Genomic DNA, 25040 nt, shown 5'->3' with positions numbered 1-25040 from the left:
TTTTTTTTTTAACTCCAAAAAGACTATATTTTAAGTTTCGAAAGGATTTTAATTATTAAAGTGACAAAAGATAAAAATTTGTTTCAAAAAGTACTATTTACATTTTTGTTTAGAGTCACCACTTGACATAAACTTGGTGTGTGAAGTCACCTTTGAAAAATCCTTTTCAAAAACATTTGACTCTTTGAAACTGGTTTGCAAACAGAAATTCTGTCTAAGGAATTCTGTTGACCGAGGGGAAGGTATTAGGAATCCCTCGATCTCGTGGTTCGACCATGGTCTCTTGGTGGAAAATATCGGTTAATTTGATATTACGAATGTATCAACCACACAAAAAACACACAAAACAATCAATCAAATGAATAACATAAAATAATCCAAGAATATAGTGTCCAGTCCAATTATTACAGTCTGAAATAAAAAGGTACTGAAAAGTAAACCTATGTTAATCCTAAACTACGCTCCAATGCTTTACCTGATGCCTTAGGCCTTTATCACGAACGTCTCCCGCCAACATAATATGTCGGGGCATTCCCCGGTGAATAAATACAATGTGTATCGGGGCATTTTCCAACCAAATGGGTATAATTTTTAAATGCGAGAAAACCAAACCATTCCACCAAATTTCGAACATTCAACAAAACCACAAATTCTAAACTTTGCCTACCAAACCTACGCTTGCCTACTGTTTGCTTATCCTATCTGACCTATCATGATACTATCGCATTCCAACAATATTCATGCATATTCCGAGTTAACAAAGACAACAATAAACCAAAAATTAAACCAAATTCACCCTTTTTATCAATTCCTCAATTCCGTTCCAAATTTCCTTTTAACATGATTAAACCAATTCAATACGCAATCCACCGATCAAGTTTTCATAACCAAATCCAACATCAACCAACACACCACGAAGATTCAAACATGTCAATCACATCATTCATAATTACTTAAAAATTAAAAGAAAGAAGAGATAGAATTGGACCTCAATTTTTATTTCAATCCCGAATTGTTTGATAAAGCTACCAGTGGAATACCCGAATTAAACCTCAACAGCGACCAACAACTCGACAAACTTTGAATCGCCCTCTGTTCAAATCAAAAGCCAATGGCAAAATCGCGAAATCAGAACCCAAACTGACCTAAAACAAATATCGCGAAAAAACAGATCAACCCAAACCCATTTTCATATGTCACACTGCTGGATCATCTTTTGGCCATGGGTTGCGACGGAATCGAAGTTGGTTTGTTGTTACTGCTTAGTCGGAGCTTCGATGAGCTCAATCGGCTGCAAGCATGACTAATTTCAACACTTTACGAGGATCCTGACGTCATTCCAGTGACCTTTGCTCCGTTTTTATCCTCACTGGTCTCTTTCTAGATCTCTTTTCATTTTTCTAATCAACCTCTGCACATCATCTTTCTCATATTCATGATTTTCTTTTTTTTTTATTCTCTCCCTGTTTCTCTCTCTCTCTCTTCTCTCCGATCACACCCTTTCTCTCTCGCCTCAATTGGTTTCTCTCGTTCTCCCTCAATTAGTGTGTGGTTGTGCTATTTGTGTGTAAATATGGCGTCTGTGTATTATCGATCCAAGAAGAGAAAAGAAAAATGGATGATGGATGATGATCTCTGATGGAATCGTGAATCCGAACCCTCTTTATTTTTTGTTGTGTGTATATATTCCCTGGAAACAAAAATGGATGTGTATGCTCCCTTTTCAGTTGAAAACAAAAAATGGAATCCCGTGAGTGGGGTAGGGGTTGGTGAGGGTAAAGGTATGGGGTGGGGTTAGGGGTATAGGGGTGTGGGGTAAGTTAGTTGGGATAAAGTTTGTTAGGATAAGGTTAGGGATTTATTGATTTTTTGTTATTTTTGTATTTTTGTGGGATATAATCATATGGGTGAGGGCACGCAGTAAGACAGGGGTAAAAATGAATAACTTGGGTCTTCGGGAGGGATAAAATTAGGTGTCTACATTAGCCATAGTAGGCTCATACTGCATGGTGTAGCCTTTTTAGGCTATGTACATAATTTAGCCTTTTTGGGCTCATGCTCATAATTTAGACTTTTTAGGCTCATGCTCATATTTTTATCATTTTTAGGCTCATGTTGGAAATGTAAACATTGCAGGTTCATTCAAAATGGTTTACTATGGAACCAGAGAGAGGTTGCATTTTAGGTATCATAGTATGTTATAATTAGCCTTGGAACATATACTGTGAATTCCTTTATTAGCTTTTAAACCATTGCATTAGAGGAGTAATTTAAATCTAAATCAATACAAAGTTCTTCAGTAAGCTATTAAACCTATGCATTCTATTAAGGGTTCTAAAAGTAATTAATTCTTCTTTTACGAAGATGGAGCATGAGGGCATATATGTATCAAGAGGTTCACTCAATTCAAGAACAGGAAACTATGTTTTTGTCTGAATAGTTATCATTGAAGCTTTATCTTAGCAAGACAACTAAAAATTGGTATCCTTTGGTTACAAGAAAAATCAACAGAGATTCATCAAAAAGACTACAAAACAAGCAACCCATCAACAACCAAGATCCCAAGTTGAACGGATTTTTATTAGAGTCAAATTCCAAATGATAAATCAATAACCACAAGGTTCATGGATTCCAACAGTTTCATGAGATATGCAGAATTCAAAATCTCGCAATAATTCATAGGATTTAATGAGTTACCGCAAAAGTTGAAGAGTATTCATGATCGAGAGTGATTTTCCAAATTTTCTAGAAAACTTATGTAAAGAACTAATTTAATTGACAAAGATAAAGAAATTTTAGATTTCCTAAAAAACTTATTTAAAACACGTTATGAGTAATTAATTTGAATTGAGAGGAACAATAAAACTTACAGAATACATGAAGGGACAGTTCAACATACCTCTAAACATTAAAAAACTTGAGATCAGAAGAGGAGATGATGTGAACTTGTTTTGTTGAACCAATTCTCTTGAGATTGTTATAGCAGCGTTTGAGAAGAGGTAAAGGGATATTCAGTGACAGAATATTGAGTAAAATTGATGGAGTGTGAGACAAGTGAAACTCATGGAGAAAGTGGTGTGTGAAATTGATGGGTAAAAGGAAGATTTTTAACTTTGAAATTGATGAAGGGAAAGGGTTTTAAAACGTGATGGATGATTAAAAAGAAGGTATGAAACTGATAGGGAAAGGGACTTTAATCTTTGGGGTTAAGGTAAAGAGGAAAGGAAAAAACTGCCCTTGAAGTGGTTTGTTTTTGGGCACCTTCCAAAAGACCTCATGCTAGTAGAGTTGGGTGACACTTTAAATATTGGACATGTTCCCTTTATTTTTCCGATGTGGGATTGTGTTTGCTTCTCAACAACTAATTGTTAGGTTGTGGAGCCTGATTAATATGTGACGTACTATTATATATTAATGTTCATGCGGTTCAATAACCTGTCCGCCGTGGAGGTTACCCACGGGTGTTACCACAAAATTACCTCTCTCTCTCCTCAAGAACTCTCTCAAGTTTTCTTCATCCTCTCCATAGATTTAGTGTGTGTGAACTGCTAATCGATCCTAACAAGTAGCTCACTGCTTGCTGCCCTTCTTCCTTCCCTTGCACTGCTGCGATGATGCAGCAGTAAAATCTTCGTCCCCGTCTACGATTTACACCCCTATAACCCCCAAAACATAGATGAATCATTCCAAGTGAATTTTCAACTGAATTTGAAGCACAACAAGCTCAATTATGCAGCCATAACACCTCCACTTACAACTGTGCCTTAAGCTTAAAACGTGAGGTGTAACACTTTCTCTAAAAATCCATCAGCTAACACAGCCTTCATGCAGTGGCACTCATGGAAGAGAACCCCTCCAGAAAAGGGCATATGCCACTAGTTGCAGCGAGCACATGGTTTTTTCTTTAGCAAAAGGCGTAAGAATAGTTTGCTTTGTGCTCTTTGCATGGCTGCCTGAGTGTTTTGCTTCACTTGCGCTATCATTTTATATGTAACAAGAAGTTTGGGCTTCTTTGTATTTTGGTGTAAGTCACCACATTTTGTTTCTGTCAAGTCCTTTATTGAACTTTGTTAGCATCAAGGTATAGGTTTGCTTCGCCTATCGAAACTGTATATTTCAATTAAAAGTTTACTTGGATATTTTTCAGCCTTTTCAGAATATTATTCCTAAAAACTATTTGGATATAGAATTGTTATAGTTTTTCACAATTCAACTAGAAGTTGAATTTTGAAATTTTCTGGAATACCAAAAACACCAAAAGGTTGTTTTCAAAATTTTCACTCCAAATAAAAAAAATTTAAAATGACTCCAATTTGTATTAATCTTTTTCTCGAACAAAAAAGTTTCCTAGAGCAGATTTATCTCAACTCTTAAGTGCATAAAATTTGAAAAATTAGTGAACAAAGTCAATATTAAGTTCGATAGAGTTTGGCTAATTTATTGAGGATGACATCACCTAGTAGCACTAGGATCATTGTGTAAATATCTGAAAGTTAGAGGAGTAGCTTAGTTAATTACTTATTAAGAGTTAGTTAGGCCGTTAGTGAGCTAGTTAGTGGTATAAATAACACTACTCTGTAATAATTCTGTTCAAGGAAATCAATTCCACTTTCACAGGAACTCACTCTTCTCTTCTTCTCTAGCTTGCATGGTGATTAATTACTCTATTAATAGAGAATTTCTACATGGTATCAGATCCATGAATCACTACTGTGATTGATCGATCCTGCTCTATATTTTGTCTCCTCTTTCATCGGGCATTTGCTTTTCCTTTTTTCAGTTATTCAACAACGGCGATTGATGATACATTGCCAGAGAAGATCGGTCCCAATCATCCATTGTTCCTGAATGCAGGTGATAATTTAGGAGCAGTGCTCTGTAGCTGAATGGTTCAGAAAACTATTCAATTTGGAATCGAGCAATAAACATTGCAATTGTAGGAAGAAACAAGCTAGGGTTTATTGATGTTGATCCAAATCTGGTTGTATTATGGGATAGGTGCAATGCAATAGTGCTTTCATGGATAATGAGCGGTGTGTCTAAGGAATTGCTTGGGGGAATTGTTTACTCGTCTTATGTTGTCTCTGTGTGGCATGATCTTCAGGAACGTTTTGATAAAGTTGATGGATCTCGAACCTATCAGCTTCATTAAGAAATTGCAACAATTCACCAAGGTACTAGTACTATTTCTGTTTACTTCTAGAAATTGAGAGAACTATGGGTAGAGTTTGATAGTATAACACCTGTTCCTTGCTGTAAGTGTCCCAAATCTCGTGAATTCATTCAGTTCATGGATGGATTAAAGTTGTTTCAATTCCTTATAGGACTAAATGACACATATGAACAAGCTAGGTCGCAGATATTAATGATGATCCCTCTTCCCACTGTTAACAAAGTATATTCTATGTTAATCGAGAGAGAGAGAGCCAGAGAAATATGACTAATTCAATATCTACACCTGATCTAAGTGAATTAACTGAATTCTTGTCCTTGAGAAATGGTGCTGCTCCATATCAGAAGAAGCTTTATGATCCCAATATACAGTGTGACTATTGTAAGCTCATAGGACATCCCAAGGAGGTTTGTTTCGACTTATTGGATACCCTCCTGACTTCAAATTCACAAAGAGAGGACAACAGTCAAATCATAATCCAGGAAATAGGTAGGGGAGAGGTCAGAAGAATTTCAATAACCCTTAGCAAACAAATTATGCTCCAAGACACACCCCTCATCAGGGACTAGCAAGTTCCTATTCTTCTCCATATCTTGCTTTTCTCAATGCTATGAAACAACCTCCAAATCCTGTCAAACCTGACATATCTGACTGCCATCCAATGTTAATCATAACTATGGCTTTGGCATCAATATCACCTGATACAGGTGTCACGGGCTCTAGACCATTTACTAGAAGTCAAGCTCGGGAACTACCAAGGTTTCAAGGCGTGTTTATGAAAATGGATGCGGTTGAGCTTGTTGCAAACTCGCACAAGGGATTGTACGTATTGACATGTGGGGGATGACATTAGGGGCCCAAAATACACCCCCAAGGCTTCCCCAAACACTCTACACCCTCCCTTTTCATTAAGGGCAAAGGGGTCCTTTTGCCATCCTTTTTGTAAAGACTATTTAAGGTGTTTCTTTAGTCTTGTTCTCTTAGTTGTCTTATTCTTAAAAATCACTTGTAATATTGAATATCATCATCCTCTAAATAAGAGAGTATACCACCATTTGACACCACAAGAAATGGTTTCTTCTTATGTTGTGTGTATCGGCTAGAAACGAGAGTGCTTGAGGGAACCGAGCTCCTCTTGTGTTCCATAAGAACGTGGTGCTTTTTAACTTGTTTTGTAGAGGTTTTAGAGTATTAATACACTCTTTAGTTTCTTCATTATGAGTTCTCCTTGCGTCAAGTTACATATCTTCTCTATCATTTAAGTTGGTGTTTGTTGTTTCCGTTAAGTGTCTTGTACGTGTGGACTGTTTGTGCGATTGCGGACTATTTCGTGTTCTTTTAGATACCGTTTGGTATCATCACCCCAGATCAGTATGGACATATTATCAACACACTCAATCAAGATGCAACACAATGCAACTCTTCTAGCCTTTCAGTGTCAGCTAATACTGTAGGTACTTTTACTACCTCTTAGGGTGTATGGGTAGTAGATTCAGGTGCTACTAACCATATGATCTCCAACTCAGCCCTACTTACAAATCTTCAGGAAGTGACTAAAGACCACTCCAAAGTAAACTTGCCCAATTGTACCTTTGCTGACATCCTTTTCAAAGGCTCCTGTTTCTTGAATAATGGCTCTCTTTTGCAGGATGTCTTATATTTACCAGAGTTTACATTTAACCTATTGTTAGTCTCCAAACTCACTAAAAATCTTCAATGCTCAGTCACTTTTTTTCCTGACTTTTTTGTTTTACAGGACCTCTTAAGTGGGAAGGTGAGGGTGATTAGTAGAGAATTAGGTGGTCTCTATCTTCTTCCCATTCAAGCTAACAGTAGAGAGGTTTCGACATCCATTTCCACTCTAGTCAAATCTTTAGCTGCTCATGATTCCTCAGCTTTCACATCAACTATCATCTCTCTTTGGCACAAAATACTTGGTCACACTTCCTCCAAAGTGTTATCTCATTTGTTTCATTTTTCTCTTCAATCTTGTACTCATGAAGTTTATCGATGTACTACTTGTCCCCTAGCTAAGCAAACCAGACCTTCTTTTCCTATCAGTACAAGTAGGTTTGATAATCTGTTTGATTTTCCTAATAGGTTTTTTTGTTATAGTGGTTGATAACTATCCCAAAATAGTTTGGATCTTCTTAATAAAATTAAAGTGTGATGCGTTTGTTGTACTTCTAAACTTCCTAAAAATGATTATAACGCAATTTAATGCTTGTGTTAAGACTATTAGAAATGATAATGAATAAGAATTTGTCAATGATGGTGTAGAAAACTCTTTACTTCTCATGGGATCATCCACCAAAAAACTTGTATTCTCACCCCTCAGCAAAATGGTGTTGCTGAGAGAAGCATAAACACCTTCTCGAGGTTGCTAGATCATTGAGATTTCAAGGTCACATCCCTATACAGTTTTGGGGTCATTGTATTCTGGTTGCTGTTCATATTATCAACAGACTACCCACTTTTGTCTTGAAAGGTAAATCTCCTTTTGAAGTGTTTCACAAGGTAAAGCCTCATTATGATCATTTTAAGGTCCTTGGTTGCTTAAGTTGTGTTGTTCAACTACCTAAAAGGGATAAATTTCATTCTAGAAGCATTCCCTACATCTTTCTGGGCTATTATCCTACTACCAAAGGCTATGTTATTTATGATCCACAAGCTAAACATTTCTTTCTCAGCAGGGATGTACAATTTAGAGAAACCATTCTTCCCTTTTCTTCCTCTTCTACTGATGACTTCAATCTATTCCTTTTTACAAATTCTGATACTGAACCTCTTGTTTCATCCTCTCTATATCCTGATCCCACCTCTGTCACTACTATATCTAATACATCATATCTACCTTCATTACCTAATACTTACCTCATCCACAAAGAAAGTCCAACAGAGATAGAAGACCTCCAATCTGGCAGAAAGACTTTCTTACTGCCTCCAAAACTAGCTCTTCCTTTGCTCTTTATTCCATTGCCAATTATGTATTTTATGATCATCTTTCCCCATCATACCAAGCTTTCCTTACTTGTGTATCTGCTGAAGTTGAACTCTCATCATTTGATGAGGCTAAGCTTGATCCTAGATGGGTTCAAACCATGCATACTGAGATTACAGCTTTGGAAGAAAATAACACTTGGAAAGTAGTTCCACTTCCCCCTGGCAAGACTATTATTGGGTGCAAGTCGGTGTATAAGATCAAATATCTTATTGATGGCTCTACTGAGAGATTTAAATCCAAGCTAGTGGCTAAAGGCTTCAACCAAAGAAAGGGGCTGGATTACCAGGAGACCATCTCTCCAGTAGTCAAAATACTGATTATCAGATCTGTTCTTGCTCTTGGTTCCTCCCTGAAGTAACATGTACATTAAATGGATGTGTACAATGCCTTTCTTCAGGGTGATCTGCATGATGAAGTCTATATGTCCTTGCCTCAGGGATTTAAGGCACTTTCTGGATTTAATGTGCAGGGGGATAAACCTGTATGCAGGCTCATCAAATCCCTCAATGGTTTGAAACAAGCACCAAGAGAATGGAATCTCAAACTCACTGAATCACTTATCAAACTTGGATTCATTCAGAGCCATTTGGATTACTCTCTATTAACCAAGAAGACTGACACATCAATCTTTATTCTACTAGTTTATGTAGATGATCTACTCTGGAAGTGATATCAATCTTATTCATGAGACCAAATTAGTAATGCTTCAAACCTTCAAGATAAAGAACTTGGGGGAACTAAAGTACTTTCTTGGTATTGAATTTGCTAGATCAGATAAGGGTATAATTATGCATCAAAGAAGGTACACCTTGGAGATTATTTCTGAAGCTGGCCTGAGTGTAGCACAACCAGATTCTACTCCCTTAGATTCTTATACTAAACTCACTACCAAAGAATATGACGAGGTAGTAGAGAGATCAAGTGAAGATCCATAGCTGGTAGATCCATCAGTTTACAAAAGAATGATAGGAAAACTTTTGTATTTAAATGTAACCAGACCAGACATTTCATTTGCAGTTCAAACCCCTAGTCAGTTTCTACAGCAAACTAAACAGTCCCATCTAAATGCAGCTCTGAGGGTAATCAGATATGTTAAAGAACAGGCTAGATTGGAATTTTACTGTCCAGTGAAAAATCAAACAACATAACAGTGCTTTTATGATACAGACTAGGTTACTTGCCCAAACTCTGGTAAAGTATGGTAACTCACTCATATCTTGAAAGTCAAAGAAACAAGGAGTAGTATCAAAAAGCTCAGCAGAAGCTGAGTGTAGAAGTATGGCCAACTCAGTTGCAGAAGTAGTGTGGATAAAAGAGTTGTTTGATGAATTAGGGACAGAAGTTGAAACACCTATTGTGACAGTAAATCATCTATGTAAATAGCTGCAAATCCAGTGTTCCATGAAAGAACTAAACACATAGAGTTGGATTGTCACTTTATAAGAGAGAAGATACAAAGTGGCTTGGTGGAAGCTAGGTACTTAAGTACTAAAGATCTGGTTTCTGACATGCTAACTAAGGGATAAGATGAACATTTGTTGTCCAAGCTGGGAGTACTAAACATCTTTGCGCATCACAGATTGAGGGGGAGTATTGAGGATGACATCACCTAGTAGCACTAGGATCATTGTGTAAATATCTGAAAGTTAGAGGAGTAGATTAGTTAATTACTTAATTAAGAGTTAGCTGGGCAGTTAGTGAGCTAGTTAGTGGTATAAATAATACTACTCTATAATAATTCTGTTTAAGGAAATCAATTCCACTTTCACAAAAACTTAGTCTTCTCTTCTTCTTTAGCTTGCATGGTGATTAATTACTCCATTAATGGAGAATTTCTATATAATTACAGCTGCTCGACAAAATGTCTGCTGAGGAAAATTTTGGGAGCATAGAAAATTTTGTTTAAGAATTGGATAGGGGTCGTGCTAACACAAGCCTCCACTAACAAAAAGTGGGTCTTAGGCTCAACCACTTGGGTTGACCTTAGGTGGCCGCCCCTCCAAAGTGCAATGGAAGTCACCAACCTAGGCCATGGGCCGTCTTGATCGCCCATTGACCCCGTCCGGCTAGGATGTTTTATCCAAGATCCTTGTAATGCATTTAACACTGTCAGACTCCTGTTTTTTTGTTTTGTCCGCCGATGCATTTAACACAAGCCTCCACTAACAAAAAGTGGGTCTTAGGCTCAACCATTTATGATTATGTTGTCCTTAAATATTTTTTCTGGAATAATAATACTTTCCTTTATGAAGGAGTAGCTATTGAATACCCCTTGCCTTCCTTTCTGCCCCTCTATTTTATTCAACAAGCAAGATATGTTTCTAGATGATGTTCCTGGCTAAGTTGCGTGGACTCTTCACTCTTGATGCCGCACCCGTGTCGGATTCTCCAAAAATACATTATTTTTGAAGAATCCGACATGCACCCATTGATGTTTTTGAAGAGTCCAAGCAACATTGGTTTATGGAGTTTAGACTGATAAATGTTCAAACTCCCGTAATTGTTCCTAGAATTTTACTATGTTTTCGTTAGGGTATTTTGTCAATATACTTGCATATTGCCATAGGTGTACAAACTAGTTATGTGAAGTTTAAAGGCATAATACATAAACACAGAAAAACTATTTACGAAAGAATAGTTCACTTTCTGCTCGCTGCGTGGCTCCGAGAGTTTTTTGCTTTAATTGTGTTAGTATTTTATATGTAACAAGAGTTTTGGGCTTAGTCTTTGTATTTCGATGTAGGGGTCACCATATTTTTCTTCTGATGAGTCCAGTATTGCACTCTACATTTCAATTAGAAGTTTACTATCCGTTGGCCAGGGATTGTTTTCACCTTTTTTGGAGTATTATTCCAAAAAACTCTATGGATATCAAAGTGTTACAATTTTTCTCTATTTAAATAGAAGTTGAATTTTGGAATTAATTGGAATTCGAAAAACTCTAGAAAGTTGTTTTCACAATTCATTCAACAAAAAAAACTTCCTAGAGCATATTTGTCTCAACTCATAAGTGCAAAAAATTGGACGACTTAGTGAACAAAACTCGATATCAAGTTCAACTAAGACAATGTTTTGCTAATTATAGCAGCTCGACAAAATGTCTACAAAAGAAAATTTTGGGAACGTAGAAAATTTTGTTTAACAATTGGATAGTGGCCGCACTAACACAAGCCCCCACTACCAAAAATTGAGCGTAGGCTCAACCACTTGGGTTGGCCTTAGGCAGGTGGCCCTCCAAAGTGCAATGGAAGTTACCAACCTAGGCAATGGGCCTTCTTGATCACCCATTGACCCCGGCTGGTTAGTATGTTTATTCCAAGATCCTTGTAATGCATTTAACGCCGTCCAACTCCTATTTTTCTTTTTTGTTAGCCGATGAGGGACATCTTATGATTATGTTGTCCTCAAATATTATTTCTGAAATAATTAACTCTTTCCTTTCTGAAGGAGTATAGCTATTGAATGCCCCTTGCTTTCCTTTCCGCCCCTCAATTTAATGCAACAGGCAAGATATGTTTCTAGGTGGTGGGAAAATTAGCAGAATTAATGAAATTAGATGGAGACTAGTCTGATTTTTATGGTCGTAAGTATGCCAAAATATATATGTGGTTATTCATTATTTGAAACTTCTAAATCTTAAGCATACCATATAATATGTGTAGCAATAAGGTAGGGGTTGATCGGTGATAAAATTCTCATGAAAGGTTTCATCTCTTTGCCAACTCAGTCAGGTGCAGAGAAGGTGACAGCATGTCCTTGCTAGCAAGGCGCTTCACTAGTCTAAGAAGAGGATTAACAATGTCTTGACCTGTAAATGCGACAAGAAAGACTCGAACAAGACTACTTTGGTGTTTTGTGATGCAGAAGCCATTTTAGTCATTGATGTTTCAGTAGGTATGATATCAATCCTCTCTTTAAAATAGCCTGAAGTTGCAAACTTGCAAATTGCGTGAAATGCACGCATCCTACATGTCAAATCGCGTGAGATTTTGCATGTAGGATGTGTTTGTCTATTTTTTCAACTTTATGATAGTTTAAGTGTCTATTGTACACATCAAAGTTGGAGGGGGTAGATATCAGTTGAGGCCAAGATAAAGAGCACTTTTATGTATTATGCCTTTAAAATGCATGTAACTAGTTTGTACACATGTGGCATTGTGTGAGTATATGACAAACTACCCTAATTAAAACATGGAAAAACTCAGGCAACTTACTGGAACATTTATCAGTTTAAACTCCTGTAATTGTTTCTGAAATGGAAAATGTATGGTTATTAGTTTAGATTTTCTCCAGGAGTTTAAGTTTAATTATCTTTAATCTTTTCCTCAAACGGAAAAACTTCCTACAATTGGATAATTCAGGGAGCAAACAATGATAGTGTTTGGTTAATTATATGCACACAAGCTCCTCTACAAAATGTTAAAAATTTTGGGAACACAGAAAAGTTTTTTTTATTAATTGGATAGGGGCAGCGCTAGTGCAAGCTCCACTACCAAAAAGTAAGACATAGGCTCAGCCACTTGGATTGACCTTAGGCGGGTGCTCCTCTGTTATAAACCAAACGGGAGAGCCCAACCCAAAAGACTAGTCTAATAGGTAGGAGAACCCATTTGGCTTATAATCCGCATTTCTCTTTTTTTCCAATGTGGGACAATTGGTTCATAAAAATCGCCTCCGCTTGAGAACCAACGACCTTGTTGGTCACGGTTGAGCCCAGTTGGTCACGGCTGGCATCCCTCCTAGGTCCAGGACACCACTCCTGACTCACATGCCACCACTCCGAGTCGTGGCTCCACGCGTGGATCGATCCTCGTTGGTTACGGCTGGCACCCCTCTTGGGTCCAGGCCACCACTACTGGCACATAGGCCACCACTCTGAGTCGCGGCCCAACGCGCGGCTCCCCACACGTGGATCGATCCTCGTTGGTCACGGTTATGCCTAGTTGTTCATGGATAGCACCCCTCTTGGATCTAGGCCACCACTCCTAGCACGCAGGCCACCACTCCAAGTCACGGCCCAACGCGTGGGACTCTCGATGAGAGAACCAATGTTATAAACCAAACGGGAGAGCCCAACCCAAAATACTAGTCTAATAGGTGGGAGAACCCATTTAGCTTATAATCCCCTTAGCATTTCTCTTTTTTTTTCAATGTGGGACAATTGGTTCATAACACCCTCCTAAGTGTAATGGAAGTCACCAACCTATTCCATGGGCCTTCTTGATCGCCCATTGACCCCGTCCTCAGAAGTATGTTTCCTTGAAGATCCTTGTAATGCATTTAATCTTCAACATTGCATGCCATTTGTGTGGCAATAAAAGCTTCTTATAATGGAAATGTAAGAACGTATCATTTCATTTTAAATAGAGCTATAAGGGGAAAAAGGCCAAACAAAATGGAATGGAATAATGAATTCTCATGCATATGTATTAAATCATGAACATTCTTTGCGAAATTGTAACACCCCGATGTCTTCTTAGCTAAATTCCATCCATGGAAAGTCTAAGCATTAGCTTCTAGAATGATCTAAATTAATTTTCATGTGGAATTTCAAATATTTCAAACTTTCATTACGTAGATGACTAAATTAGCTTTCCAACAATATAAGATTCGTCCAAAACGGACCATCAGTGAAGAAGTTATGAATAATTTATAGTTCCAGTCGTAAACATTGTCATTTTGGTGTCTAGCGCGTCGCGGATAGGGTCAAATTGACAATCGTCAAATTGCAGTGGGGCTCTGTGATGGTGGTGCATTGCGGAGGCACCCAATTTCCCACTCGTCAAATTCTAGTGGACCACCATGATTGTGGCGCATCGCGATGGCACCCGAAATTGGGTTTTTAAGTTCAAATTTTTAGTTCCGTTTAGGAGTCATTAAGGGTAATTTTGACTTTTCCCTAACCTTTAAAACCATCCAAACAACGGATTTAGGGTATGTTTGAGCAACTTAACCCTATTGTCATCAAAATCATCAAGAATCCTCTCTAGGGTTTCAAAATAAAAACCCAAGTAGCTCAAGATTCAACCATAGGTTTCGAAGTTGATCACATATTTGGAATTCCCAGGTCGTAGGCTTCAATAAGAACCTATTGTCTCCCTAATTCGAGGTACGCGGGGTTTTTCCTAAAATCTCATGGGCATAGAAATCATGTTTTAAGAATGGGGTTTTGAAGTTTATGAATATAATCATGTTTTAGAAGTTTGACGGTATTGTTTTGGTCTTTAGTCCTTCCCCCAAATTGATTTGAAATTATGTATATATGTACGTATGTGTTCAAGAATATTATTCAATTGAGAGCATGAATTATAATGAATCCCTCTCTTGTTATGAGTTTTCTCATCTTCGTATGATATAAATTATTTTGAATGCGTTTTGAAGAGCATGATATGAAATACTTTGGCTTTTGCTATGTTTTGAATATGATTTTTGAATACGAAAGAGAGGGTTGTGAATGTTGAATATACATATAATGAAAGAGTGCATGGTTTTACCAAAAGCACGTGACCACCATATGTTTGATGAGAGTTTTTGCATGGTTTTACTGGAGTTTCGGAACATGAAATCTTTTATGCAAATTACATGTTTTGGGTGGTCTAAAACTACCTTTTTATGAAAGATCATGCTTATTGCATTATGGCTCAGAAATAGAACTTGCAAGTCTTGGTGTGACGATACCAACTCAGAAAATGCCATGAAAAATGAAAAATTCAGAACAGAATAGAATGCATGTTTGAAATCAGATTTACAGATTTTGTGATCAGAATGTTGCATGATTAGAAATGGTTAAAATTGGGCAAAAAGAGATGTTAAGTGGTTTCCCGAAGAAGGCATGAGTCCAGATACTCATTGCCCGAATCCATGATTTGTCGATTCGGGTATATCTTATATTACGCTGGCCTAGTGTCGTGTGGCATATTAGAATCAGAGACTCCAACCCTTGCGGCACACTCGGGTTGGAGGCTTCCCCGCCGAGTCAATGAAGGATTCTATATGGCCCGTGGAATATCAGAAAATGTAGGAGAGTGTCACCTAACTCAGAAGTAATACAAAGATCAGAAACTGTTTTGACAAGAATGATTTATGATTACTCGAATGATGCCCATGTGTTTCCAGAAACTATTTTATGCATGACGTTTGATGAAAAATTGCTCTCATCTATTTTATATATATGTTCAAGTACTCTATTTTGGATTGCTTCGCATGACAGTACTTTTGTGCTAACCCCCTCCCCTCTCTCCAGGTTCTGAGGCACAGTCTAGGGGTCCAGATAAACAGTAGATATTTCAGATTGCAGATCAGATTGTGCAGTGGTGAGGCTTCTATGATCCAGAAGGCTAGTTATTTCAGATAATTATCTTTAGTTCTATTTTGGTCTATTGGGGTCCTTGTTGACAGTTTGTTTAGTCCATAGTAGAGATTTCAAAGACTGAGTCAGACATTATTATTCAGATATATCTTGGATTTTAGTTTTTGGTGTTATGATCATATTCAGGTTGACCATGTTACTGTATTAGATTACTATTTCAGCATTATCTTTTATTATATGAATGTTGTGCAGATTACCAGATAAACAAGGGTGTTCCGGGCCTTCATGGTTTGGAATGCTCGTTATGGCCAGGGCCCTAGTTTGGGTCATGACAAACTTGGTATCAAAGCACGGTTCATAGTTCTAGGGTATCTGCTAAATCGCGTCGGGTAGAGTCTTGTTTATGGGTGTGTAGCGCGCCACACTTATAAGCAGGAGGCTACTAGGTGTTTAGGAAATGTTTCCCTTCTTTGTGATTTAGTTCGTGCTTCATAGTCAAGTCTATTCCTAATCAGTGATCTTTTGTCTTACAGAAATGACAGTCATGCCTCCTCGTTTCAATACTAATCAAAGTGCTCAGAATGATGAAGTTCATCCCACTCATGGGATGAGGACACGTAACAGAGCTCCCACCTCAGACCCTGTCCCTACTCCGGGAGTCCCTCCAGTCCCGACTGCTTAGAAGGATATTTCAAATGTCAAATTTAGACAGTCTATTCATATACTGGAATAGTTGGTGGCTAATCAGGATCAACGATCTGAAGATATTGGGTATAGATCAGTATGTCGGAGGCTACTAGGATGGGACAGTTCATGAGAATGAACCCACCCAAGTTTCCTAGCACCAAGGTAGAAGAAGATCCGCAAGAATTCATAGATGGAATGGAGAAAATTTTCAAAGTGATACATGTGGATCAGATTTAAGGTGTTGAGTTGGCAGCCTACCAGCTGAAGGATGGACCAAACCAATGGTACAATGAGCGGGAGGATGCAAAGGGTGACAGTGCTGAGCCCACAGTTTGGGATGAGTTTGTAGAAGCTTTCCTTGATAGGTTCTTTCCTCTGGAGCTGAGAGAAGCTAAATTAGAGGAGTTCATGAACCTCAAGCAAGGTACGATGAGCGTGAAGGAGTACACTTTAAAATTTAATCAGCTGGCCCGTTATGCTCCCGAGATGACGAGTAGTATGAGGGCCCGAATGAAGAAGTTTACTTTCGACCTTTCAGATGATCTGGTGATTAAGTGTCAGGGAGCTATGCTGAACAAGGAGTTGGACTTTGCTAGGTTGACAGTTCACATGCAAAAGATAGAGGAGAAGAAAAAGAAGATTTTTGAAGCTAGGAAGAAAGAAAGACAGGCAAAAAGAGCCAGATCTGCAGACCAGGGTTACAGTTAGCCTCAAAGCGATAAGTGGGGAAATAACTGGAAGAAGAAGAAGAATTAGGGTAATGTACAGTCTGCTACCAGCGCCCCAGTACCCAGACCACTAGCAGACAGACGATCTCAAAGTTTCCAGACTTATCATGGATTAGAGCACCGGATACTCAGTCATAGGGTAGTGTGGCTCAGCAGTATCATACTTTTCCGCGGTGTGAGACTTGTGGTAGAAATCATCCAGGGAGATGTCAGTTGGGCGCATTTGTATGTTATTCATATGGTCAACCGGGTCACATTTAGAGGGACTGTCCATCTGCTAGGAAGAATGTTGGTGGTGTAAAGTCTCAGGCAAATTCTTCGGCACCACCCCCGCCTCAAAAGAGTGCCACATCAACTGCTGGGGGTGGTCAGAACTAGTTATATGCTTTGACCAACCGCCAGGAGGTAAAATTTTCCCCAGACGTTGTCACCGGTATGTTACAAATCTTTTCCTGTGATGTTTATGTGTTACTTGACCTCGGGTCCACCCTATCCTATGTAATCCCTTATGTGGCTGTTGGTTTCGGGTTTGAGCCTGATATGATTTCTGAACCTTTCTCTATTTCCACTACGGTGGGTGATTCTTTTATGGCTAGGAGGGGGTATAAAAATTATGTGGTATCTATTCTTAGCCGGGGTACTGTGGCAGACCTCATAGAACTCGATATGGTTGCTTTTGATACTATCTTAGGGATGGATTAGCTCCATTCGTGCTATGCTATGTTAAATTATAGGACTCAAAGAGTCACTTTTTCTTTCCCAAATGAGCCAGTGATAGAATGGGAGGGACATTCTTTAGCACCTAAGGGAAACTTTATATCCTATCTCGGGCCCGAAGACTCATTTCTAAAGATTGTTTGTATCACCTTATCCAGGTTAAGGACTCTAATACCGAGGGTCTTCCTCTTCAGTCTATCCCTGTAGTAAATGAATTTCCAGAAGTCTTTCCAGATTATCTCCCAGGAATACCACCTAATAGGGAGATAGAGTTTGGTATTGATGTATACAAGATACGCGCCCCATCTCTATTCCACCATATAGGATGGCTCCTGCAAAACTAAAAGATTTTAAAGAACAACTAGCAGATCTTCTGGATAAAGGTTTTATACGCCCCAGTGTGTCACCTTGGGGTGTGCCTGTACTCTTCGTGCGTAAGAAAGACGGTTCCCTTCGTATGTTCATAGACTACCGTCAGCCGAATAAGGTCACGATTAAAAATAAGTATCCTTTTCCTAGAATTGATGACCTTTTTTACCAGCTTCAGGGTGCTAGATATTTTTCAAAGATAGACCTTCATTCGGGATATCATCAGTTGAAAGTTAGAGAGTCAGATATTCCCAAAACATCTTTCCGAATCAGATATGGTCATTTTGAATTCTTAGTCATGCCCTTTGGATTGACTAATGCCCCTGCAACTTTCATGGACCTAATGAATAGGTTTTCCATCAGTTCTTGGATCTATTTGTGATAGTATTCATTGATGACATCTTGATTTATTCCAAAAATGAGGAGGATCATGCCACTCACCTCCGAATTATTCTTCAGACTCTTAAAGATCATAGCTTGTATGCAAAATTCTCCAAGTGTGAATTCTGGCTTAATGCCATTGCGTTCTTGGGTCATATTGTGTCTAGTGACGGTATTAGAGTGGATACCCAAAAATTTGAAGCAGTAAGAAAATGGCCCAGACCCGTGACTCGAACCGACATTCGGAGCTTCTTAGTTCTGGCGGGTTATTACAGAAGGTTCGTAGAGAGTTTTTCCTCCATAGCTTCTCTGCTCACTAAATTGACTCAGAAAAATGTCAAGTTTGTATGGTCTGACTTGTGTGAAAATAGTTTTGAGAAGTTGAAGGACAAGCTGACTACTGCTCCTGTTTTGACTCTTCCCGAGGGGGTAAATGGTTTTGTGGTATACTGTGATGCGTCCCGTGTGGGACTTGGTTGTGTTCTAATGCAGCATGGTAAGGTGGTAGCTTATGCGTCTAGGCAGTTAAAGGTGCATGAACAAAACTACTCCACTCATGACTTAGAGTTAGTAGCCGTGGTATTTCACTTAGAATCTGGAGGTATTATCTCTATGGAGTGCATGTTGATATTTATACTAACTACAAAAGTTTGTAGTATGTTTTCTTGTAGAAAGAATTGAACCTTAAGCAGAGGCGTTGGATGGAGCTTTTGAAAAACTATGATATGAGCCTGCATTACCATCCGGGCAAGGCAAATTTTGTAGCCAACGCTCTCAGCAGGTTGTCTATGGGTAGCCTTTCTCATGTTGAAGATGGGAGGAGAGAGACGGTGAAGGACATTCACCACCTTGCAAATCTGGGAGTACGACTTTTAGATTTTCAAGATGGAGGGGTGGTTGTTCATGAGATAGCTAAATCATCCCTTTGTGCCGAAGTCAAAGAAAAGCAGGCCGAAGATCCCATCTTGATGCAGATTAAGAGAGATATGGGTCAACAAAAATTAATGTCGTTTGAGATTGGTGGTGATGGTATTCTGAGATATCAAGGTAGATTGTGTGGGCCTGATGTAGACGGGTTGCGGGAAAGAATCATTAGCAAGGCTCACACATCGAGGTATGTTGTTCACCTAAGCTCTACAAAAATGTATCATGATTTAAAAACCATTTATTTGTGGAATAATATGAAGCATGATGTGGCTAAGTTTGTTGCCAAGTGTTTGAATTATCAGCAAGTCAAGGTAGAACACATGAGGCCAGGTGGTACTTCTCAAGAGATAGCATTGCCTTTATGAAAGTGGGAGATGATCAATATGGACTTCATTACAGGACTTCTGAAGTCTAAAAAATAGTATGATTCTATATGGGAAATTGTAGATAGGCTGACCAAGTCAGTGCATTTTCTGCCTGTCAGGACTAACTATTCGGGAGAGGATTATGCTAAGCTGTTCATCACAGAAATAGTTCGTTTGCATGGGGCACTTATGTCTATCATATCCGACCGAGGTACGCAGTTTTCTTCTCAGCTTTGGAAATCTTTTTAGAAAGTCTTAGGTACCCAAGTGAACCTAAGTACACCATTCCACCCTCAGACTGATGGGCAAGCTGAGCGGACCATTCAAACGCTTAAGGATATGTTGAGGTACTGTGTGATTGATTTTAACAACAAGTTGCTAGTGAATCAAAATAGGCCTCACACGGATTCACTAGACTTTAATTTTGTGTTTTGAACAAGGAAATGAGAAGAATGATAAGGCAACTATGCTAGTGAATCGAAAGAGCCCCACATGGCTTCACTAGACTTTTAGTTTCAAAAACACAATGATAACAAAATTACAAGATATAGAAACTTGACACACAATATTCAATGATCTAATAATACACATCATACTCTGTATAAATAAAAATCTGAGTCAAACACTTCCCCCACAGACTATTATACAATCCACACATGCTACTAGATACCATACTAGTCTATCACTATAAAGGGGTAAATTATCCTCAAACATTGTTTATCCAAATAAAATATTTGTTTACACAAAAGTCACCCTCTCTCTGACTTCAACTTTGTGACTTCACATCACCAACTTCTTAGTCCAATATCACTACCACTAGGTCATGACAACTATTCGGGTGGAAACACAGTTCCAACATTCTGCTACACATCATTCCCCTTTTTAGGCATGACATCTGCAACATAATTTTTTTTTAAAAGAGCCGAATACACTTAATATTGCAGGCTAAAAAGCACTATCTCATCAGAATCAAAGCTCACACTAGAATCAGTACACTTTGAAGCACTAATGGACTCTTCTCAAGCCCTTGCACAATTTTTAAAATCTTAAATGACTCAATCAGAAAGGACCATACCATTTAGACTCTAAATTTCTACACTTGAATCACCCTAATAATGAAACATATCTGAGGACATCAAAGTAAGGAAAGAATTGGGATAACTTTACTTTCATATGGGCGACACCATAGCATGAATTAGAGTATGAAAGAGTAACATTCTAACTCTATAACACAAATTAGAACATAAAGAAAGAGATACATTCCTAAACGCCTTATAGCCACCTGCTTATAAGTGTGGCACGCTACACACCCATAAACAAGATCTACCCGACGCGATTTTACAGATACCCTGGGGCCATGAATCGTGCTCTGATACCAAGTTTATCATGACTCGAACCGGGGCCCTGGCCATAACGGACATCCCAAACCATGAAGGCCTGGATATCCTACTCTATCTGATAATCATGAACAATATTCATATAATAAAAAAAAATAGGGAAATATAATTTAATACAGAAACATGGTCAAAACTCTTGGTTCAGTTTAATAATAAGGAATGAAATCCGAAATCAACTAAACAACATCTGGAACAGTCTGCGAAATCTCTACTACATAATCAAGTGACAACTATCTAAAACTGGGACAAGGCCCCCAGTAGACCAAAACAAATGGAATAACATAATCTGAAATAAACAGGCCTTCTGGAACAAAGAAGGCTCACCACTGCATAAATCACTTCTCTTTGAAATACTCTACTGCTTAGCTGGACCCCTAGATTGAGCCTCCAAACTTGGGAGGTAGGGGATCAATACAGATGTACTGGTGCACAGATTAAATCCAAAATAATAATTTATATTCAACATATATGAGAGCAATTAAAAATAGTTCATATACATATCATATAGTAAGAAATCACATGGGCATTTTGAAAGACACTGTAAAATCATATGAACTCTGTGACACTCTTTGTTTAACTTCTACGCTAGGTGGTATACCGTACAACTCTGAAATTCCATGGGCTATATGGAATCTCCCATTAACTCGGCAGCCAAGCCCCCAACCCAAGTGTTCCGCAAGGGTCGGAGTCTCTGAATCTATTACACCATACAGCCGTCACCAGCGTACAATAATAATTTACCCATATCAAAAAATATGGTTTTAGGATAAGATTTACTTGAACTCATTCCTTCTTCGGGTAACCACCTGTAACGCCCCAAAGTTTTTCCTAGCTGAATTTTTGTCCCTAAAGTATCAAGAATTGGCTTCTAGAATGATTTATACTTATTTACCTGTGGAATTCCTTAGATTTCAAATTTTCATTATGTAGATGATTGAATAAGTTTTCCGTCGACATAAGATTCATCCAAAATGTACACTCGGTAAAGGAGTTATGGTTAATTTAAGTACTAGTCATAAAACACTATCATTCCTGTCCTTGGCGCATCCCAGAGAGGGTTTAAATGATGATGGTCAATTTCCAATGAGACTCTGTGATGGTGACACATCGCGGAGTGGGACAAATTCACATTCGTCAATTTCCAGTGAGCCTCACGATAGTGGTGCATCGCGGTGGTCCATAAGATCGGGTTCCCAGTTTAAATTTTTCCAATTTCGTTCAGAAGTTAACAAGGGTAGTTTGGAATTTTTTTTTCAAGTCTCTTAAAACGTCAAAACAGGAGATTTAGGCCCGTACAAGCATAATATACAACATTCTCAAGAATTCCCTCAAAACAAAAACCCTATTTCATATATTTCTCCTCCAAGAAAATCAAGATTCAACCGTGGATTTTTGAAATTGATCGGAGATTTGGAATCCCCAAATCGTAGGCTTCAAGGATCAGCCATTATTCTTCATAATCGAGGTACGCGGGGTTTTCCTAAAATCTCATGGGTATAGAAAACATGATTTTAAGAAAGGAGTTTTTGAATTTATGAATACATTCATGTTTTAGAAGCTTCGATAATATTGTTTTGGTCTTTAGGCCTTCTCCCAAATTGATTTGAATTATATATATATATATATGTATGCATTGAAAACCGTAAATTGTGAATCAAGAGCATGAAATATACAATCTCTCTCTCCCATTACTTCATTATTTGATTTACAAGTTATGAATCCTTACATTTTATGGTTTATAGAATGATTCAAGATACTATTTGTCTTATGTGAAATTCATGATGATTAAGAATGCGAGAGAGGAATGCTTTAATGATTTTAAGTGTTGAGATTGATAAACAAAGAAACTTCAGGACTGTTTTTAAGAAGTTGGCCACTACTTATTGAAATTGTTGAATGAATGGAAAGCCTTTGCATGATTTTTGACTTATGATTTGAGATATGACTCTTCTTACACTATATGCATGATCAAGTGGCTTGAACATTTTCTTAGAATTAAATAATAATATATGGCTTAGAATAACAACTTGCAAGTCTTGGTATGATGATACCAACTTAGACAATGCCATAACAGAGAGACAAATACAGAAATCAGACTTTCATATTTTAAAATTTCAGAATGATGCATGTTCAAAAAAGGCTAAAATAGGGCATAAAGAGATGTTAGGTGATTCCCTGAAGAGGGCACGAGTTCTGATAACTCATTTCCCAAAACCTTGATTTGTCAATCCGGGAATATTATATTGCGCTGGCCTAGTGCTGTGTGGCGTATCAGAATCAGAGACTCCAACTTTGCGGCATACTTGGGTTGGGAGCTTCTCCGCTGAGCCAATGGCAGATTTCATATAGCCCATGGAATATCAGAGTTTTAGGGGAGTGCCACCTAACTCAGAAGTAATACAAAGAACAGACAGTGCATTGACAAGAATGACTTATGATTTTCAGAAAGTGCCCATGTGTTTTGAGAAATTTTTATGCATGATGTTTTAAAAAATTGCTCTCCACTATTTTACTTATATAAAAGTTTTATTTTGGATTACTTTCCATACCATTACATATGTATTTCCCCCCTCCTTCCTCCAGGTTTTGAGGCTCAGTCTAGGGGTCCAGAAAAGTAATAAATTTTATCAGACAGAGTTGCAGTGTCCAGTTGGTGAGCCTTCTTTATTCGAGAAGGCCTATTTACTTTCAGAAAACTATTATTAGATATGGTTTTGGTCTAATCGGGGCCTTATCCTAGTTTCCAAATTGTGTTAGTAATCATGTAGTAGAGATTTCGCAGATGGTTTGCAAATGTTGCTAGTTAGTTTTGTATTTTGTTCTTAAATTGTAAATTCATATCAAATTTATGACCATGATTCTGCCTTGCTATAATTTCCGTATTTCCCTATTTATGTATGAATGGTGTATATGATTTCAAGTTTAGAAGAGTATTCGGGCCTTCATGGTTTAGAATGCTCATCACGGCCAGAGCCTCGATTTAGGTTATGACAAACTTGGTATCAGAGCATGGTTCTTAGTCCCAGTGTGTCTGCAAAATTGCATCGGTTAGAGTCTTATTTATGGGTGTGTAGCGCGCCACACTTATAAGCAGTGGGACATGAGGCGTTTAGGAATGTTTCCCCTCTTTGTGATCTAGTTTGTGCTTTGGAGTCTAATCTTCCTCTAATCAATGCTCTCTTGATTTTCCAAAGAATTGATCATGCCTCCTCATCGCACTATCAATCAGAAGGCACAGACAAATTAGGTCCGTCCCACTCAGGGGATGTGGACCCATAATAGAGCTCTCACCCCAGAACCTGTTCCTACTTCAGGAGTACCTCTAGTCCCGACCAGCCTACCTCAAGCTCCACGATCCAATGTTAACTGTCCTCTGACTTCTCAGAGAGATATTTCTAATTTAAAATTCAGATAGTCTGTTTATATGCTGGCATAATTGGTGGCCAATCAGGCTCAACGATCGGAAGATGTTGGGTCTGCATCTATTATATTTGATGCTACTAGGGTGGGTCAGTTCATAAGAATGAACCCGCCCAAGTTTAATGGCACCAAGGTAGAATAATATCCACAGAAGTTTGTAGATGAGATGGAGAAGATCTTTAAGGTGATGCATATGGAAGAGATAGAAGGGGTGGAGTTGGAAACTTATCAACTCAAGGATATTCCAAATCAGAGGTATAACGAGTGGGAGGATGCGAAGGGAGAGAGTGTTGAGCCCACAGTTTAGGGAAAATTTATGGAAGCCTTTCTTGATCGGTTCTTTCCTCTAGAGTTGAGGGAGGCCAAGGCTGAGGAGTTTATGAATCAGAAGCAGGGAAATATGAGTGTCCAGGAATATACTTTGAAGTTTAACCAATTAGCCCGCTATGCACCATAGATGACTAGCAACATGAGAACCTGGATGAGGAAGTTTGCATCCGACCTTTTAGATGATCTAGTGCTTGAATGTCAAGGGGCGATGCTAAATAGGGATATGGACTTTG

General features: G+C 38.3%; 1 long non-coding RNA gene and 3 other non-coding genes across 4 annotated transcripts; 1 reads left to right on the top strand and 3 right to left on the bottom strand.

Moving 5' to 3' along the window:
- Positions 1 to 975: 975 nt before the first annotated feature.
- LOC107853175 lies at positions 976 to 15657 on the top strand. The gene is made up of 4 exons (XR_001669691.2): positions 976 to 1372; positions 4781 to 5174; positions 11905 to 12071; positions 15421 to 15657. It is a non-coding gene; the product is annotated as an uncharacterized LOC107853175 (long non-coding RNA).
- Positions 3833 to 3951, bottom strand: LOC124889818. Its single transcript, XR_007048737.1, has one exon. It is a non-coding gene; the product is annotated as a U5 spliceosomal RNA (small nuclear RNA).
- On the bottom strand, positions 10091 to 10250 carry LOC124889977. Its single transcript, XR_007048888.1, has one exon. It is a non-coding gene; the product is annotated as a U1 spliceosomal RNA (small nuclear RNA).
- On the bottom strand, positions 11327 to 11485 carry LOC124889975. The gene has a single exon (XR_007048886.1). It is a non-coding gene; the product is annotated as a U1 spliceosomal RNA (small nuclear RNA).
- Positions 15658 to 25040: the final 9383 nt, after the last annotated feature.

This window comes from Capsicum annuum, chromosome 12, assembly GCF_002878395.1.
Source record: "Capsicum annuum cultivar UCD-10X-F1 chromosome 12, UCD10Xv1.1, whole genome shotgun sequence".
In the NCBI taxonomy this organism is placed as follows: domain Eukaryota; kingdom Viridiplantae; phylum Streptophyta; class Magnoliopsida; order Solanales; family Solanaceae; genus Capsicum; species Capsicum annuum.
This window is presented reverse-complemented; position numbering and strand designations above follow the sequence as displayed.